The 20,726-nt window shown below is 43.0% G+C and overlaps 1 protein-coding gene across 4 annotated transcripts in view; it reads right to left on the bottom strand.

Annotated features, from left to right (window-relative positions):
• Window positions 1-20,726, bottom strand: part of TSPAN18 (tetraspanin 18) — a 104,334-nt gene that overhangs the window by 49,318 nt on the left and 34,290 nt on the right. For all 4 annotated transcript variants that reach the window (XM_042814377.1, XM_042814380.1, XM_042814379.1 and 1 more), the window contains one exon: window positions 2,689-2,815. The gene's annotated coding sequence lies outside the window, so the exon portion shown is untranslated. The remainder of the gene's footprint in view (window positions 1-2,688; window positions 2,816-20,726) is intronic.

The following is a 20,726-nucleotide window of genomic DNA, read 5'->3' as shown; positions in this document are numbered from 1 at the left end:
TTTTATAGGGTATCCCAGGGAGTCAGAAGTGCTGGCAGCCACAAAGAGCTATGCTGAAGACTGTCTCCCCGTTACAAGAGGGTGCAAGAAGATAATCCCCTGCTCCCATGAGCTCTGCACAGACCGTGACACTACACACAGTTCTGGAATCTACTGCTTTCCTTTAGACCAGATCTTCCACAAAAGCAGGAAAACTTTCAGGAGGAAGAAAAATATAAGGCAACTGTAAAAAATCAATTTTTAGAAAGAATGCAGCATGATGCAATTCTCCTTATATGGCGACTGGTATCCCATGTGGGTCTCACACAATAGCCAGTCTAGCAGGAGGTGGAGTGAGAAGACAACCTGGGGGGGGAAATTGTACATATATATATATTCCCTGCCGGTCCTCACCCTCCATTTCCTCTTGGATTTCTTTGTGACTGCACTGAAAGGGGTCAATAGCTCCCAGCTTGAGAAATGCAGCTTTTGAAAGGACTATCAACCAGCATCTGTATTAAAGAATGCTTTTTACTTCACAGCCCCCCAGCTAATGCAGTGCTTTTAAAAAGCGAGCAGCAAGATAAAGCAACAGAAAAAGGGAAGAATGAAGGAGAAACTGTAGTTTTTTGCCTTGGGTTTACACTTTCACAGGAATGAAGCTTGCCTGGCAAAGGTGGGGCAGGGAACGTATGTTGTTATGGATCATTACACCCTGCTTCATTCACCACCTTCCCATCCTTTAAAGTATGTTAGAAAACCACATGAAGCAACCAACCACCAAGCTTGAAAAGAATTTCAACCAATTAAAAATAATGGGCAAATTAGCACTGGACTCACAGAACACATCAAAGCTTTTTAACTCAATCTTCAGTTTAAGAAATTTTGATCTGATAAATACAGTCAAATTTTAATAAGTTTAATTAACTTATCTCAATAATGAAATGCGGGACCAGTGGATATGCTTATACTGAGGCTTTCTATTTGAAGAAATAGTCCAGAAAAGCTACGGCACATTAGAGTCAGGGATTTATGGGAAGGGAGGAGGAGCAGGATTGTAACTTCTCCCTTAATACCACTGAATAAAGCCCATGTGGAATGCTGGCCCTGCTCTTCACAACCCCTGGCCCTGCTTCACATTGCAGTCTCAGTCAAACACCCACCAGCAACTACACTGCAATAGCTTCCAGTTTGATTGTGTGTTTTAATTCACTTACAGTGGATGAATCCAAGCATCAGACTGTACAGATCAGCTGGTGCTGGAGCCTCCCTGCATGAACAGGTTCAAACCCCATCCATGTGTTTGAGAAGCTGAGTGACAGTTCTTGCTGCTAGAACACTTCCAAATTTAAGGAGCAAAACGGATGAAACATCACAGAAGAAAGCTCAGATTTGTAATGAGTGGGAACACAGACTAAAACCAGCTATAATTTTCATCTCTAATTTATTTGGCTTTATATTCAACTGACTATTTGGCTAGAGACTTTCCGTTAGCATCAGCCCACAGTTTTTATTCAAGTCCTAAAATTCACATCTGAAAAGGTACACTTTTCCTCAGTCACCACTGACATATTAAAAATAAAAATAAAAATCATATAGACCCTACCAGTTTGTTCAGAAGAGAAATCAAAAGGCTAGAGAACGCTCCAGAAACAGAGACTTCAATCGCCTAACAGAGTCTCTAGCACAAGCAGTATATGACTCTACATTTAATTTTAATTTCCAACCATACTGTTTTTTCTCACAGGCATTCGAATACATTAGTCCATGCCTTATCAGATCCTAAATTACGACTGTAGAAAAGCTCCTATGAGTCTGAGAATTCTAGTTCAAAGACGTTTATGGGGCTGTAATGAGTACTGACAGATAAGCCACACTCTTGCATGCACGCTTGCTACCGATGTCTGGTTTAACACAATACAGCCCTAAGCCTTCATAATACAGCATAGGAAACAGAATCCTCCCATCGCCTACTGCTAATTGCATCTGCAGTGGTCAGAGGTTGAAAGAGAAGTAAGCAGATTAATTCTATTAGACTGTGGAACAGTATCCCAAAGGGACAAGGGAAAATCCGATCATTTAAAACAGGACTGGTAGGCACCATTGGGAACAATGTTTCATACTAGTAGGGGATTAAGGGTTTGGACTAAAGAGCCTCAACTTTTCTAGATCTGGTTTCCATGAGTCATCGCAATCAGAACTACAGGGCTCTTCTGTTTGGTTTTTCTTTTCCCTTTTGGTTGACCTGAAACGTCTTCCCTGGTCCAAAAGTAAACAATTAAATTCATTTCTTACTTAACCCCTTTCCCCCATATACATTTCTTTCTTCCTTTTCTTAAAAAACTTTCTGTTTATATTAAGATAATGTTCAATATAAAGTTTTTTTAGAACAAAAGGTCTAAGTTTTACTTTATTAATAGCTTATACATATGTAAGATTTTTCCTTTTTTTCAGTATACTCCTCCCACGCTTTTAACCTATTTTTATCTTATCCATACAAGCAGTCTTGTTCCTCTTGAAGTACGTTATTGATGAAAAGCATTTCCTGCTCTGTAAACACAATGTAAAGTTTCACCTCTACAGTTATGTCAGGCAGAGGTGACAGTGCCAAATGAATAGAAAAATCCTCTGCTCAGCCCACTGCAGCAAGCCCCAGCCAGGGCAGAGCTCAGCAGCAGCAGTCTGAGTAGCAGCAGTGCTGCCTCTTACCTGTGTGCTGCTCGGAGGGACAGGCCTCCAGAGAAGTGCTTGGTCACCACAAGTTGGGCCGTGCTAAATACACATCAGTTGGTCTCCTTGCTTCAGGACCTCAGTGCAGTAATCCAGGCTGCTCAACCTGTTGGAAACATCAGTGACACACGTAAGACACATACCTGGATATTGTGCCCAAGGAGGATTGTGACTTTGTCTCAGTCAGTTCCTCCTATTCAGGTAAAGATCAAGTTTTTTCTGCACATCTAAACGCGGTGAGGGGAACCATCTGACAAAAACCCTGACAACTCTAGGAAGACAAATCTTACTTTTTATTCCACTTAGGTGGGATAGAGAAAGGCTCTGAGCAGAGAACAAGAGGAGAACGAAAAAGAGGGCAAGGTGAAGGAGCAGAGAGGCCAGGAGTATGGGGTAAAGATACCAATGTAGCCAGGAGGAGAAGGGTTTGGTGGGAGATGCACAGGTGGTGATAGCAGTGAGCAAGCAAGAGAAGGTAAATCAGAGCGTGGAAAAAGGAAAAGAAGGCCAATGCGAAGGGAGGTTGGCTGAAGGCTACCCTTGTCAGCCTTCCCCTTACAGAAGTCAGCCAGACCTGGGGCAGAGGTGGAGCCAGCGCTTAACAGAGCAATTTCTCTGTAAGTGCTTCTCTCCAGAGAACAGCACTGAGCCTGCATCTCATTCTCCCTGACAGCTCCAATTCAGACGTTAAGCTGGCGCCATGCAAACCCATTTCGTAGCATTGCTCCTTTCCTCTCCATCCCCGCTTAACTCACTGCTTTGCCCTCTCTCAAAACAAAAATTCTCTGCCACAGCCAGTCCTGCCACCATCCCAAAGCCAATGGCAGCTGTGCAAGTGCCCCTTGGAGCACTGTCTGCTCCACTGCATCACAGTGCTCAACAGCTCTCCCAGGGTGAAGGCAACAAGCTGGGGGCAAGGTCCTTTCTGCAAGCACTCCCCACAGCCCTGCAGGACACTGAAGCAGGGCAGCAGCCAAAACTCCACAACACAGGTGCTCATTTTGTATGTGGTCTGAGCAAGGGAACATTGAAGCAGTACTTGTGTGGTTGCTCTTGCCCACATCCCTAGTGAGCTCACACTTCCTCAGCTGTGCTTCATCCTCCTGTTGGTGTTTGTTTACAAGCCTGTTCCCTGCTCTGCACAAACCAGCAATTCAAACACACATGCACTGCCCACATCCTGGTTTCTTAAAAGGGGAAGTGAAAGTGTCTGAGAGGTGCAAGTGCTTGCGTGTAGAAAGCAACACGAGGACAAAGTGGCTGCTGCCCAACAAAACCCTACCCTTCTGAACTTGGTCCTTGCCCTTTCAGACACACGTTACTGGGCAGTACCTCCCAGCTTTCAGAGACAGCCAGGGAAAAAAGAAAAGATTTATTTATTCAGGTTTGTAACACACTCTGAAACCATTATATACGAAGTGTCACAGGCAGGTGCACAAGCTACTGAGAGACATCAGAAATGTCATTCAAAGCCACTTTTAGTACCAATTTTCTCCTTCCATTACGGAGATAATCGTGTTGCCCTTGTAGGTAAAACCCATTCTTTCCCTATTACTATTCCAGGTGATGTACCGCTGTGATCAGGAGCAGAGAGCTCTAATACATTTAGGGCCACTAACACTGCATTTTGTCTTGTGTGCATACATGCTCAGATGAGAGATTTCAATCATCACTCTTCAAGGAACATTAGGAAACAGGAGATATTATGGATCGCCTAAATCCTCTGCTCCAGTGGAGGATCGCGTCTTCCCTCTTAGCACGGCTATGTTCCTATCTAATCCAATTTAGAGCATCTCAGACAGAGGGAATATTCTCCTTTCAGCAGATCTCACAGAAACCTGACAGAGCTGTCTTCAGGACTTGCCACCTGCATGAACAGTCTAATTTTTGTTAATTAGTGTGATTCCTTTGCATCTCCCTCCAGCAAAACCAACAGCATATGTGAGAAGTGGATGAGGACAATAAAAAGTAGGGACTTTCTATGGGGCTGATGGAGAGAGACAGAAAGGGACTGCAGCATTATGGAACCCAATGCTTCCTTTAACCACATAGGTAAATTCTCAAAAGAGGATTTAACCCTATAGATTATGGGTCATCTGGGCTCAATACATTTTTAATATGAAAACAAAAACAAACAGAAGCTTAACATGGCATTTCTCCTGATTAGCTGCCCTGCTCTTACATTCTCTCTAACCCCTGCTGGCTACTAGCAGAGATAAGAGCCTGACCCAGCCCAGCAGCCAGCAGCCAATCCTCCCACAGCACTGCACTGAGGTGCACCCCTGGGGCTTTGGGCCCTGCCTCTTCAGTCTGTTGCAACATAAGGACTGGAATGAATTGGGTTTTGTTTGTTTTTTCCATCTGACCCTGGTTCACAGCTTCTTCCCCCACTTTGGTGTTTGTTAACTTTAGGGCTCTGATGGTGATATGCTTTGCAAATGACTTTTTTTTTTTACATCCCAGTACACTTCTGTAATCATACACATCCTTGCAGAAAGCCACTTGATCAAGCATAAGGAACAAGAGTTTGCACTATCCCCTGACACAGAGATGGGAAGGAACACAGAAGCATTCATGTTTCACATTTTATAAATCACAAGTAACACGAAAACAGATGTAAAACAAGCCAGCTCCTGATCCTATTTTATACCCACCATAACACAAATCTTTGTACATTAAATACAATTGAAAGGGAGCTGTGGAGCTGGCAATGACTTGACAGATGCTGAGACGAACTGCAGCAGAAAGGAACATTACAGCCTGAAACAGTGTATGTTAAAAAGGCATCTGTTTATTGTTTGATATCTGTATTTATTTACAAAGACAGCTCGCCAACATGGGGAGGTGCAGTAGGCTGGCATTTTGAACTCCCAGAAGGCAGTGGGAGAGCAGTTTGTTATCCTTGGGTCATGGCACAAGCTCACACTTCAGTGCAAAGAGGTGGTAGAAGAGCAGAGTGGGTCTTTGTGCCTCGCTGCCTTTGATATAGATATGAGAAGTCCCTCAAAAGCAAGTAGGGCACAGCTCCTTTTGCATTAAAACAAGAGCTTTCTTAGCAAGAAAGAAAATTAATTAAGTGGGTAAAATCCCACAGGTTGGAACAGCAGCTGAGGAATTATCTTTCTATTAGGTTGGTAATGAGGACTAAAAAAAACACTCGAGCAGACATTAACAGCTTTATATGGGCTCACTGGCATTCCAGATCAGATGCAAGGCTTGGCGTTCCCAGAGCAGCAGATGCAGCTCCAGACCTTAGCTTGCCCTACTGAACTGCACCAACAGAACAGCAAACAGTGATACATGTGCAGAACCACTGCAACAGGGGATGACTATCAGGAGGAATCCATGGAGCCCACTGACACACTAAGCTACTAACAGTTTAACAGTTAAACTTCAGAAAATGCATTAACTTCCTTGGTTACTAAAGTGGAGCTCCTTTAGAAAAATAAAAAAAATTTTAAAAACAGAGGGGGGAGGGGGGGAAGAAGAAAAGGAAATGACTGTCCCTCTTTCCAAAAACGTGCCTCCAGACACCTTCCTGCCCTCAAGTTACTATTGGTGACACAAGTGTCCCAGGAGGCTCTGCCCAAAGAGCTTGCTGCCTAAAAAGACAACATGCAGGAAATATTAACACTGCCCACACTGGAGATGTAAAGCAGAAATCCAAAGAAATGCTGGAGGAAACCAGTGGCAGAACTGTGAATGGAACATCTTCACTCTTTATGGATCTTTATGGAGATCATTGTTTCTTCCTTTCCTGTTCTCACATCTTTCTCTGAAAGTTTTTTGTTGTTGTTACTGGTTTTGTTTTGTTACAGATTCTAAAGTTCATCCCCAATAACAAGGTCCACAACCAACTGATTTGATTCTTATTTCCAGGGGGTAAGTTTATGGGCTCTGAAACCAATAAGGACAACAAATTCTCAGCAGCACTCAAAAACTGCCCCAAAGAGGCAAATTCCACCCCCTTAAAATGAACAGCAAACAGTGCTATTTCGTGTACAGTACACCTACTTGTGGGGTATTCAGCTGACCAACTCACTTGGAACCACTCTAGCTCACATACTTCTGAAGCAGGTGTTTTGTATATTACCTGTATGTCATTAATCAACACAGATGATATCCCTGCCAGATGAGATAATTATTTTGCAATTACAATGAAATGAAAGCTACTGCTTGTGAAGGTTTCACTAATTACCCACGCTGACCAAAGGCTACGGATAACAGAGTATTTTCCCACCATTTCTGCCTCTCATTAATCCAAATGCCCTCTGTGCCCTAAACCTAATGAAAAAGAAACCAATGGCACTTCCTGAGCAATAGGATTGAATTACCCACTGGAAGGAAGCTGGTTGCCTAACAAAAGCATTTGCATTTCTATTCTTTTTACTTCTTTTAATAAGTATTCAAAGTGCTTGTAGTACATAAACATTTAGCTTGTTTGCCAGGTTGCAGAAATAAGGCTTTCTGTCAGTCCGAACTGTTATTTCAGGTTTGCTATCACCCTCACTTAACTAGAGGGCTGGCTGCTCTCTGGGATACTGCAGCACAGCACTTGTACTATCACACTCGGGTCTATAACTCCTTTAGCTCTGGTAATCCAGCTGTTTTATATCAGTATTTTTCTAAGGCTCCCATCTGTCTCTCATACCTCTTTTCCCTCAGATCCACCTGAGCAGACACACTGACACCTCTGAGCACGGTGTTCCCAGAATTATGAAAGCATCCAAGGGTGGAAAGAAAACAGGTGCTAGAGACGTTGTAGCCTGTGCATGGCTGCTTCGAGCAGTTCAAGTATGTGGCAGTGAAGATGTTCATTTGCAAAGGCCTGGATTTCTGCTCAGGGAATCAGTGTCATTTGTTCGCTCCAAGAAAGAGACATGGGCCGCTGGTTCCCATAGGTTTGTATATAATATAGGTGCATGTGATTCTGGTGCTTCAAAAGCTTTTTAAGTGAAAAAATAATAACAATATAGAACAGAGCACTCTGTAGAGCAGTACAGCTCTTCAATTATCTTTTGGAATGCATCATCAGCTCTGCATAGCTGAGTTCTCTGCTTTATCTTCTCCAGATCCCCTTTCTTTAAACAAACTCCAGATTCCCATCGCCCCCCAAAAATGCCTCTTAAGACCTGATTGTTTTTCTTCAAAGACATAATAATTTTAAAGGACTTAGCAATAGTATTTCAAAAGGAAAAAGCACACAAAACCCAATAATCAAATGGTAAAGGGCACGGAGAAAGACATGGGCAGCTATGGAAAAGGATATGCAATGCAGTTCTATTATCCTCTTGAAATGAAGAGTAAAAGCTTGTGAAATTCCATTCCAATGCCTGCAACTCAGTCTAAATCCTTCTGACCAGAGTAACAAAGCCATTGTATCATATTTTGGCATTTTTATCATATCCCAGAAACAGGTCTTGCAGCTTTCAACCCTTCAGGTTGATGAATTTTATGATCATGAAATCAGACTGACAAGCATAAAAAGAAAAGGAAGATGATTTTTCAAGGCACGGGAGAAACCTTCCTCTACACTCATATTGTGCTCCTTCCCCACTGAACAGGCTGGGCCTTCTCCCACACATGACCATCACCCCAACCATCACATAGCACCCAGCCTTCTGCTGGCCTATACTGTCTTCTTCACAGCACTTCAGGTGGCTCTGCCTACGCGATCATCCAAGTAAACCACAGTAAAAATTAACTTTGTGTTATGAAGAACGCATAAGCCAGTAGAGACACTTAGCACACTTGGAAGTATCATTCAACTGCCCTGGTCAGAAATCACACCATCACTGAGGAATAGGCTTGTCCACAGGAGGAAACTGCAGTCAATGAAAAGTTGGGCCATAAAGAACTACCTATGGATTTTCCAAGAGCCAAGAATCAAATGCCAGAATGTAAATACGCTTAACAGTATTAATCTTAAAGGCCTAAAAAGTGTTTAATCTGCCTGCACGAGAGAAAGGCAGCACAAGGGAAGCCTGCACTAGAGAAACTCAGCACAAAACTACTGCAAGGAATGGAGAATACACAGGGTCAGTGGGACAAGCAACAGCAAAGGAAAAACTCCATTATAATCAGGGGCAAAGGGATACATCCATTCTTTTCTTCTTTTCTCAGAAAAATTCAAATAGAAAATTGTTTTAAGAGACTTGTTTCTCTTTTTACTCTTTGATCCCTGAAAGAAAGGGAAAATTTGTCATCACCAGAGCAGATCTAATAGACATTTTCTGAAATGCAATGTAAAAATGGTCAAAACTTTTCAAAAACCTACTAGTATTAGCAATTCTGACACATGGCAAAAGTACAGAGGTGAAGTAGTTTTTTCCACAGCTAAGCTGTGTAAGCACCTTAAAGCCAGTTTATATTGCATGGCAAAATAGGAGTGCATCAGAAAGGACCAAGTAGGGAGAAGGCAGTTCATTATTTCTGGCTGGTGTTTTCTTGTGATGGTGCTCTTGAGGACCATTACCAGCTTTCACTTCAAGAGCACATTCCCTATCTGCAAATGTTTTTCAACACCTTCTTTTACCCCCAGTCCATCCCACTATTCTTCTCTTCTGCCCTCTCATGCAAGAGCTTTAAATAGCCAGTAATCAAAACCAGGATGCATAATGGAAGTCACAAGCACGGAGCTGGGCAGGCAGCTTAGCTTAGGGACTATTGTTATTACAGGGCACAGGCAGAACAAAACACTCCTCAGGTTTTGCAACACCAGTGAATAAATTCAGCTCCCAAAAGATGTCCGAAAACTTGAGAAATAGGAAGCCATTCCTCTGAAAGCTGCAGAAAGAGAGCTCTTTGGTTCATCAGCACTACACTGTCAGAGAATACTCTTCCTGGAGGGGTCTGTTAGGCAGTTAGTGAAGGAACACTTCTGGCCTGCTGAACACAAGAGGGATGACAGCCAAGCAAACTACAGCTCCACTGGGAACAACGACAAACGTCCTTGTGTCTGCAACAGGAGCACGACCAGATCCCAGAGAGATGGATGTGGGAAAGCTTCACTCTGGAAGATAGAGCTACGGAAGCAGTTAGGACTTGGGGAACTCCATTTATAAAAACGTCTCAAGCTGTTTACCTGAGGATCTTCAGACAAGAAACACTCAACAGTTTTTAAAAACCTGGCCCTCTGAAAGCATGGAGCCTAAAAATCTCATGCACTCTCAAAACTTAAGACATCACTGCAAAGGTGGGACTTCTGCCTTGCCAGTTTGTCCCACGACCTTAAAAGGGTTTCCAAAATAAAATACATACTGATCATACTAGTTTTATGGTCTGTATTGTTCTTAGAGCCTGGTCAAGTAAGGAATGCCAAAATGCAGCTTTGTATCAGCCTGTGCAATACAGAGCACTTCTGACTCCAAGCTCTGCTCCTGACAAGACTATGTGTACTCTTAGCTTACTGCAAGGGCTATTTCTCCCAACCAGGACTTGCAATGTATTTTTCTATTATTGAGCTGCTTGCTGAGGTACTTCTTGAAAATGAACATGGACTCACCTTTGCCTGACCTTTCCGTCTATCCTTTTTTTTTTTTCTTTTTAAGTTATATTTCAACTTCAGGTTTTTTCAACATCTCAATAAGTGGCACTTCAGTACTTCAGCATTTTGTACCAGACTAGAAACACTGACACAGAGAAAAAAGTAAAGAGACTGACACTAGTTGTAAAAGACTAAGAAAAAGTGTGAAGCAAATGAGCCCATTGGCCTCACAATCAACCACAGGAGCTTTTACAAGCACTTACCTTCTGAGTGTGCAGTGCCATAAGGGTCTTCAGCGGGCAGCATGAAGACTAATGAGGCAGGGACTGCACTCTGCAAACCACTCCATGACAAAAGAATCAACTGCACAAAGCCCCTCTGCTGAATTATTTGTTAGGACTTTATAGAATAAAATATGGCTCCCAGCACTGTTATGGCCAAGCTGCTAAGAGAATACTACCTGCTTCTGCTTCCTACAGCCATTCTGTGTTTCGGATGGAGGTGTTCAGAGGCTTTCAGAAAGCAGTTTCTAGCTGCAGTAAGCTGAGGAGAGCTCCTCTGAGAGGAAAACTTTGTTCCTTTTTGGTTCACGTGATGCTTACAGCCCATGATTACTTCAGTCATCTGGCTACCAGTCAGCAAGATGCAGTAGGCTAAAGAGAGCTCAAGCCAGGACCAGGAGTAAATAATTTCCAGGAGCTGTGCGATGTCTTCTGGCACATAAGGACTCAGCCCAGTGATTGGGGGAAAGAGTGAAGCCTTCAGAGGCTGTGAAATCTCCCTCATTTACTCATTTAGGAGGTAATGACTGGTTTCAGCCTTTAGAGGTTTCTCAACACTTACGCAACCTCAGTCCACTTGGGCAAAGCATCAGACATCCCTCCCAAGTCACAAAAAATAAAATGGTGTCATCTCCTCACCAAGCTCTGTTCTGCCACAGCAACTGTCTACCAACACAATAAGAAAGCCCTCACTAAAAGGAGCCACAAGATTCAACAGCATCTCCCTGTATGCAGTGCTCAACAGGGCCCCTCTCACTGCACGGCTACTTCCAGAGTCCCGCAATCAGAAAATTCAATCCAGACAAGGAGCTCTTCCAGGCAGACACTAAACATTCGCTTACAATAAACACAACCCTGAACTGCAGGGACCAAAGAAAGGTGTACATCAAACGTAATACAAAGAGGGCAGATACGTACTGCCTCACACTGTGGTCTTTTGAATGTGCAAAGAAAGAGAGACGTTTTCAAAATGATCCAAAAATGTAACAGGAAACAGAAACAAAATTTTATATTTTGGACACTTTAGTTTTTCATGGGCAATTTTCCCTTATATTTGAGGAGCCAGAGTTCATGTTTCTCACTGCAACTTTGGAAACATGTAAAAGAATTTCAAACACTTCCTTTTGCATAGCTTTGCAGCACAGTCCTTGGGCTGAAACATCTCCAAACAGGTGATCTTTGATCCTCTCTCCCCAGAGAGGGGGTAGGTGGAGACAACAAAAAGAGAAAGGGGCAGTGAGGCAGCAGGCACGGGACAAAGCTAGGAGGGTGTGAGGCTATTACTCCACGAATGGCTCCTCCTCATCCAGTGACAGCGTGGGAGTATACATACTTACTGGTTTTATACTCACAGAACTGCAGCTTTGAACAGAACTGATGGGTTCTAAGGACACAGAAGAAAAGTCTTTTAAAACCAACTGGAACAACACAGCCAGCACTGATGACAGAGGTCACTATAAGCAGTTTCCACAGAAACTGCTTACAACTGTTAACGATACATAGGTGGACCTTGTTCATACAGTTGGTTTTTTCACATACAGAATAAACAAGTATGGTAAAATTAATATCAGAGTAAGAGGATGGCTGAACTGTTAAATTTACAGAAATGCAGATGAGTAAACAGCTGAAGCTTTACAGCAAATTTGTTCATTTGTGACAATATCCACTGTGTATGAGTATTTCCATAAATACCCTTCTAAACAAGATGATCAGTGGAAACCAAAACAATTCTTTTTAAACAAGTGTTGAAAACAGGCTGCAGAATAAGAATTCTGTCATTCAATGCAAATAATTGTGCAAGAAGCTGGGTCCTATGGATTATATGCATTTAGTCAAGGAGAGGAAATATTATTGTGTGACCTCTGTCAAAATCCAAACTGAACTGTGCAGCTGGAAGCTGAACACTTGAATACTGAATAATAAAACGTAGTTGCTTGTAAACAACCGGCAAAACAAGAAACAATCTCTGAATGATTTCAAATAACGCATGCAATTGAGAAGTCAATAAGCTATTTGTAGACAATTTGTCAACAGACATGTCACTATCACAAGAGCATTTATGATTCATCATGAAGACACAGAAGTAAAGATGCCAGGGGTTGAAAAGGAATTTTGTGTATTATATTCTGTAGCCAATCAGTTGCAAGGAGTTAATATTTTTAGCTGTTTCTGCTGATCCCCAAGGTGTAAACAGTTAGTGAGTGACAGAGGCAAGATGATGTAACTTGAAGGCTCAGTGATCTGATTTGCTCTCACCAAGTCTGAGCAAAATGTGACGTCAGTGAAGTGATACTTTAATGAAATAATGTCATTATTTGCTTTCATTCTCATGGATGGTCATACCAAGTCATAATTTCATTCTGCAGAATAGCAATGGTGTCTTAACTCCGTGCAGCAAAAATCTTGTAGCCCATAAATACTCAAAGTACCTGATTTGTCATTGCTGTCCAACCAAAAAACACAGCACTGCACATCCCTTCATAGAGAGAGAGAGATTTTCCAAGAACCCCTAAGAGATCTCTAATAGCTGTGGGACTTGTTAAATCTTAGAAATCAGAGAAGCAGAAGCGGGTATCACCTTCCTCCCAGCCAATTTGAGGGCACTGTTATTCTTCATGGAGTCACAGAATTGGACCTCATTTAGATCAGGTACTAGGCCAGATAAAGAATTTGCTCTCAGGTGCAACCTGGTAACTCCAAAAAAGCAGCACGGCAGCCTAAGCAGATGGTTACTTTATGCTGGTTACTTTACACTTTTTCTTGTGACTGTACATCTGCTGGCCCGCATGAGGTTACCTGGCAGTAGGTGCTGTAATGAAGGTAAATTACAACTTGTGTTAGCACAGCTGTGTAGTATAAGGAAGCATTCAGACAAGGCTAATGTCTTTGCAATTCAGAGGGAAGGTAATTGAAAAGGTTAGGAGACTGGTCACAAATATACTACACTTTAAGTGCAAGGTTCAACAATCTGAAGTGGCTCTGGTTCAGCTGCCACGTGGAGAGGACGCTGAGCCAGTACAGCACTGCTTCTAGGCTTTTTCTTTAAATCTTCTAAAAAGTAACTGTTAAAAAGCAAAAGCAAGCAATGAAAACTTGGTCCCCAGAGACCTTTGCAGTGGCCACTTGATGCCATCCTTAAGAGACAAACAACTTTATTACTACTTCTCTACCAACATATCCTAACTCATCCCAGCTTCACAACTACATTTTCTCTAACAGATGGTTGAAGTCATTAACATAACTTTGCTAAACTCAGAGAAGTGTTCTTGACATGTATTTATTTAGTTTTGAAGGCTCATGCTTCTATTTCAGATATGAGAAACGACACTTGCGTGTTTAAAAGGTCGTCTCCCTCAGCATTATCAACAGGACTAATAAAAGATACAACCTTCTTTCCCTGTAATCCTTGCCCAAGGAACTGCCACTGCTGTGTGTATTCCAGTACAGCTCTTTTTGCTGAAACCACCCACATTTCTCATTGCTGACCTGTGTTTGCATTTCAGTCAATAAACACCAGAGACAGCAGCTTTCTCCTCGAAGCATACTGAGGCATTTGCCTGCTGTAAATGCTGTATTTGCTACCAGCACAGACAGCATCTTGTTGTTCCTTCCTTAGACCAAGTGCTCATGGAAACAGAAGAGCAGCAGGAGCAGAGTTTGCTCTCACAAGCTGGCCTTTCAAGTCCCTTGTACAGTATTTATAAACTATCGATGGAAGCAGCAGGTAGCAGCTGGTTAACATCATGTAACACCACTACAGAACGGTTCTGACAAGAAGTTAAAGAGAGCACATAATTAATTGAGGCTGAAGGAGGAACGCAGGCAGACTGACTAATTACCTCGACTGCTCTGGCTGAGGCGCATGCTGCTGCAACACGCGTTAGGAGATGTTTAGTGCTCATAAGCAGCCAGGATCTCTGCTCCGCATCTCTCCTGAAGACACTGAAACACCTCACAGGCCTCCCCTAGCCCTTGCTCTTTGCCCTACCACAGCATCCAGCACCTTTCTTCCCTGGACACAGCACAGCCTCGTTCAGATCTGCCCTCTGCTCTTGACAACACTAGTAAGGCTTTCCTGTTATGTACCGAGTGACAAGAAACAAAACATGAAGACTGAGGTAAATGACAAGTAGGAAATAATGCTGCAGTTGTCCCCCCTAGACATTCATTCGGTGACAATCAGCAAATGGTTCTTACACTGAGAATGCTGTGAAGAGCTACGAAATGGGCAAGAAGCAAGTGGAGCAGAGGTATGAGAACTCACATCTCTCCAGATGGAAAATGGAAGGAAAAAAAATCGATTGACTTTCGAATAACTTTCATACAGCATAGGCCAAAATGCCTGCTAACGATACCTGTGCAATAAATCAGCTTCTGATTTTTGCTTAACCCTAAGACCTTTTAAATCCATGAGTGGAAAGCCTTTTGGTAGGAAAAATAAAAATAAAGGAGGGATCAAGTTAAAGAGTTCACCTGGAAAATACACGCTTGGCTGAAAAACCACCAGCCTCACTCCCCCGCCTTAAGCTGTGGTGCGAAGCTGAAGATGCTAATGATTTCTTTCTCACCCCTCCACGCACCAACTCCCTCTTGGTCTCTTCAAGGCAGAAAAATGAGTAATAATAAAATGCAAGTTCTCCTTTCATTAACAACTCCAAGCTCTTATTTCTGAGTCAGTATTAAAACATCAAAAACAAGCACCCCAATCCCCGTCACACAGGGTGATCAATGCCTCTTTGCCACTTAGGGAAGATCTAAAGAGGCACCTAATACATTTATTATGTTACAGTCAGCAGCACGAATTCTTTTCAAAAAGCAATAATCCCCTCCACGTGACACTTAACTCCCCAGTAGGTCCTTTCGCAGTCAGGTTAATAACCTTCACTTTATGTAGGCAAAAGATTAACAGTGAATACGTTGAATCCAAGTTTGTGGTGCTGTACCTCCTCCTTTTGTTTGCTTCCAGGCCCTGCTGGCCTCTGTCTAGGACTTGACAAATAAATCCCATTTGGCGCTGCCAGCAAATGTTTCTTGATTAAGCATTTGGGATCAAAGAGGGTCTTCTCATTTCCTTACGTTGCAACTCTAGAGGTCTAGTCTCAATTTAATTTGTCTCCTTAGTACAGCAGAAACAGGATGAGCAGGGAAAGAAAGCAAGCAAGAGAATAATTTGTTTCCCTTAAAAAATTCAGGTCTTCAAGATTTATTTCTAAGTACTGCTTTTTATCCTCACTGTCTTTAGAACACAAGTCCATAATTCCAAGCATCAATAGGCACCCAAATACCTCTAACCTCACAAAATCCTCATCACAAGACCAAAGGGCAAGCTCTAAATTTTGCATTCTTAATAAAAAGTAAGTGCTTTCTCTCTCCTGTGTTTCCTTCTGGAAAACAAAACAAAACAGAACAAAAAACCAGCACCCAATAGATCTGCAAGCACAGCCCGTTCTGCCCAAGCTGGAAAACTCTCAAAGCTGCAACCTCCTCCATCAACTAAAGAAATATAAAATCTCTACATATCACAGCAAGGTGGGAGCAGAAACCATCACCCAGTCAGGCTCCCAAAAAACATCCCCACCACCTTCCTGTTACAGCTTGTTCTCCTCCAGGCTGTTCTACAAATCAGGTTTTGCATTGGTAACCTGCAGCAACCTGGCACAGGCAACTGCAACTGGGCTCATTCTGCAAAGAGCAGAGACCACAGGAGGTGGCAGGGGAGAAAAAGAAATACGGGATAATAAGAAAAGGTGACAGAGCCTGAAATTCTGAAGCGTGTTAGCATAATGAGAAGAGGATTTTACAAAGTGCAGCCATAAACCTGGTCAAAATCATAAACATGTGAAAGAAAACCATGCTGCCAGAAACCACCTGCCACCACATGCATGCTTACAAATCTCCCCTCCCCAATAGAAACAGAACCTTAGATTTCTGGGATTCAATCATGGTTCCAAAACGAAGCACAGCTGATAATAAACAAGACCCCAAATACCCATGAAACACAGAGCTGTTCACTGAACTAAGTCAGACTTGCAGCTCTGTACTGTACGGCAGTCATAGAGGACAAATCCCTGCATGAAGCCAGGAACAGCCTGCAAAGCAGCCAGCAGCCATTTCTTTTGGGTACTGTCAGTTTCTAGCTGGATTAGGCAGAATCCCTAATCCTTCTGCATCCGGCTCTAGTCTGGCCCCAGAGATACCAACTGCAGCAGACAGCCTTTCAAACAAGTCCACAGTGAGATCTAATTGAGAGGTGGAAATCAGGATTTCCTTACAGCGGTCAGTTCCTCAGGTGGCAGACTGCACATCACTGCTGTCTCTGAATTAAGGTGGACAGCACTGGTGCCATGAACAGGACCCAGTTGGGCTAGAAACATCCAGGCATACGGAGGCAGGGAGCAAAGCTTTGCAAAGATCTGTCTTTTCTGGGTGCACATGTGTTTTACAGAGTCAAAGCCCTGTCACACTTCATCCTCTTCAAAACAAAGAGTTGGAATGAGGAAGAGAGATTATTTGGTAGCTTTACTGATAATGTGTTGTGTTTTTTTCCCCCAGGCCACAAGCTTATCTGATATTTTTTAGCCAAAAGCTCTTCTGAGAACTAAAACCAAACCAAAATACTGCAGCTCCAAGATTGTCCAGGTCTTAAACTAACAAATACCTACTTCACATAAGTTCCACAAAAAGCAGTGCATCTTCCTAGGGCTCAAAGTAACGGGGAAGAAAAGGCAAAGGAGCTCAGAGAAACCACGTGCTGCTGGCTCAAACTGAGCTGAAAAACCAGGAATGCTTTTGCCCCAGACTGGTTGGCAAGAGTCTGCTCTCTCTGCCAGTGTAAGTCCCTCAATATTCAGGCTTGGCACAGACAGTGCATGCACACTGTGGAAAAGCAAAGGAAAGCACTCTTCCTGCCTCAGTGGATTTACATTCTAAGGCTATCAGTCTCATCCTGACACTTGGTACATGCAGCAATCAGCAGGCAGGCTGCTGTCAAAGCACTGCATCCTTTTACCATTTCCATGCTAGAGAGAGCACATCTATATCGGGTGACTTTTCTAAAAACAAAGCCAGTCAAAACATTCTGAATTGCAAACTTTATCAACCAAAATGAGAGAGAAAAAAAATTGTTCCACGGTAATTTCTCCCACTTTTCCAATCACTCTATTCAAAAAGGAGCTTTGAAGAAAATAGTGTTCAAAGAGTATTTGGAGCTGACTGAGCACAGCTCACGGGGAACCACATGAGCCTGAAGCATGTTGATTTACCCTTTGGTAAGGGGGCTGTTATTTACGGGATTGCCTCAAAAGCAGAAACAGGCACCCCTCTGCAGTGTGACCACCAGGGACTTGGGGGATTCTAGCTGCAAACGCACATTTATATGCTAGGATGGGGTAGGATCAGAAAACTGGAAAGACACTGCTCTTTTGAACATACTGAAGCATGTAAGAAGTTGAAGCCCCAGCAGGCAGCACTGCAGATTAGTCTCTTAAGGACACTGTGCCCGGCACAAGGGATGCTGCTCTCCAGAGATCTCCACAATGAAAGCATGGCAAGACTCAGTTTCCTCTCCCTCTGATGGCAACAAGAAATCCTTCAGCAGACTGAGCTGTGCTGAGCATGCTAGAAGTCAAGGAGGCAAATGACAGCACTGTGCATTGGAATGTAAATTATGTAAAATTATGCTTGCAGACATACAGGGAGTGTGGGGAATCAAACTTCTCCCCACTGAGGCAGGCATTAGCTCTTTCTGCGTGTGCCTGTAGAGTGCTTGTAATCCCAAAAGAAAGGGATACACAAGTCTAGAGAGAATAGCCTTAAATGTGCATATGATGCAGAACATAGGCTGAATTTTCTTCTTGCTGACCTCAGCTTCTCTGCCCTGTGACTCCATTTGCATTGGTGGTGTCAGTTCTGCTTTGGGAGCAAGAGAGGGAAAAACCAGGTCCCTGGAGTACAGCTGAGGCACCAAACTGGAACTGTTTCCTGTACAACGGTTCACCGTGTTCTGAGAAAAGAACAAGAGCCAAGAGTGATTTTAAAAGCCTAGAGGAAAATGTCTTAAGCAAGACACTATGGCATGGGCTGCACAAGGCACAAAGCACTGTATGTAGCCTTTGCTCTAGGCTTGTCTTAGTAATTTGACTGCTGACACCAGTTATCATTAGCAGACTTTCTGTTTTCAGCACAGCAAAATTCATGTCCCTACAACAGAAAACTGAATGAACGACTAAACCATCCTGACAAGAAAACCTACTTTCCATCCCCATTAAACCTGAATCCCTTTCAAGTATTCTCTAGCAGCTGCAAGCATCCTTCCACAGGTTTCTAGGACGCTTGCTGGTGAGATGCACACCATGAAGCAGCAGCCCCTGAGGATGCCAGGATGCCTGGCCTTGCAGAAGGGAAGACAGAGATTAAATCTGTCAAACAGGAATAAGGAGCTAACGGGGCCAATAAGGTTAGACATGGAAAGCAATCCAGCAAACAATTCTGGAAAGAACGATTAGATCTAAGCTAACAAAGGATGATAAATGCTGACTTTAACTCAATTACTTACAATGATTTTAGAGGTCTGGGAGGAGCTGAGCACTACAGCACTGTAATCAATGAGTATGCACAAAGCCAGGCGTGCTCTCTGCCTCATCCCACCTCCCACAGAACCAGAAATACAAGCTGAGCAGATCTCAGAGGAAAAATGGCCTTTGGATTTCTCTAAATTTAAAACCTTTGTCTTGAGTCTAGATTGGTGTTGGCAGCAAGGAACTCAAGATCAATTTCTAACGCTATGCTTTTTCTTTTTTTTTTTCTTTTCAGAAAGCTAGTTCTCTTCAAAAACCTTTATGGCCTTTTACAGGTTAAAAGACAATGAAAATGCAGTCTTGGTTTCTGGTCTTTCAGAAGAAAGCTTCTTGCCCCTACAAGTAACATCAACTGGAACAATCAAAAGAAAACATTTGTATCAGAGAAATGCTGATTTCCTTTTTCTCTAAACTACCAGCCCAAGGCCAAGAAGGCATTTGCTACCAGCTGAAGCCTCCTCACTTCCTACAGCTCCAGGAGCACTCTGCTGGAGCACTTATCCTATGAAGAAAGGTTGAGGGAACTGGGCTTGTTTAGCTTAGAGAAGAGAAGACTCTGCGGAGACCTTATTGCAGCCTTCCAGTACTTGAAGGGAACGTATGAACAGGAAGGGAAATGGCTGCTTACAAGGGTGGATAGTGACAGGATGAAAAGGAATGGTTTTAAACTGAGAAAAGGGAGGTTTAGGTTAGATACTAGGTGGAAGTTTTTCACATAGAGGGCAGTGACGCACTGGAACAGGTTGCCCAAGGAAGCTGTGGATGCTCCATTCCAGGAGGCATTGAAGGCCAGGCTGGATGTGGCTCTGGGCAGGGTGGTCTAGTGGTTGGTTGGCAACCCTGCCTGGGGCAGGGGGTTGAAACTAGATGATCATTGGCGTCTTTTTCAACCTAGGACATTCTATGATTCAGGAAGAAAGAAATTCACAGTAGAGGCTGTGGCCCACTTTGCTTGCAGAGCAATGCAAGGTTCCAGGGATTGCAAAGCCAGGACCATTTCTATCAGATTTATGAAACTCTGGATTGGAAAAATCTCCTGGTCTGGCACAACAGCACGTGATGTTTAATAACAGAAAAGACAACAACTATAGGCTAGGCCAGAGAGTTTTGCAGTCAACGTGGCTTTGATGCATGTTGCTTCAATAATAAACTCATCTGCTATTTGCATTTACATGCTGAGGCCTTATGCAGGAGGAATACTCACTCCTTTTCTGCTCCCTGTCACAGAATTACAGAACTGTAGGGGTTGGAAGGGACCTCTAGAGATCATCAAGTCCAGCCTCATGCAAAGCAGGCTCCCCAGTCCTCTCAAAGCATCCTTCATTCACGTCATCAAACATACCAACCCAACTTTCTTCATCCAATTTAATTTGCAGACGAGGCTTCTTGTAACATCAAAGGGTTTCTTCAGCATTTTGGTTAAGAGCAGGCACACACTGATGTGCTTTAGGGGTTTTGGACAGGGAAATTTTGAAGGAAATTGCTTGGAGTGGTTTAAAAAACGTAATGCTATTATGAGGACTTGTAGAACACAAATGCAGCTCCCAGCCATTTTTAATCTTTCAAAAAAAAAAATCTTCTGCACATTAGGAAAAGCCTTGAAGTTACTGCAAACTCCATGCTCACTCCGCACCCAAGGATTATTCTGTGGAGGAGAATATGAAAATAGTTTTT

Source organism: Centrocercus urophasianus, unplaced genomic scaffold, assembly GCF_019232065.1.
Source record: "Centrocercus urophasianus isolate 14NV4802_14NV808 unplaced genomic scaffold, USGS_Curo_1.0 seq_14, whole genome shotgun sequence".
NCBI lineage: Eukaryota > Metazoa > Chordata > Aves > Galliformes > Phasianidae > Centrocercus > Centrocercus urophasianus.
The sequence above is the reverse complement of the archived record's forward strand: the minus strand, read 5'-3'. Positions and strand labels throughout refer to the sequence as shown.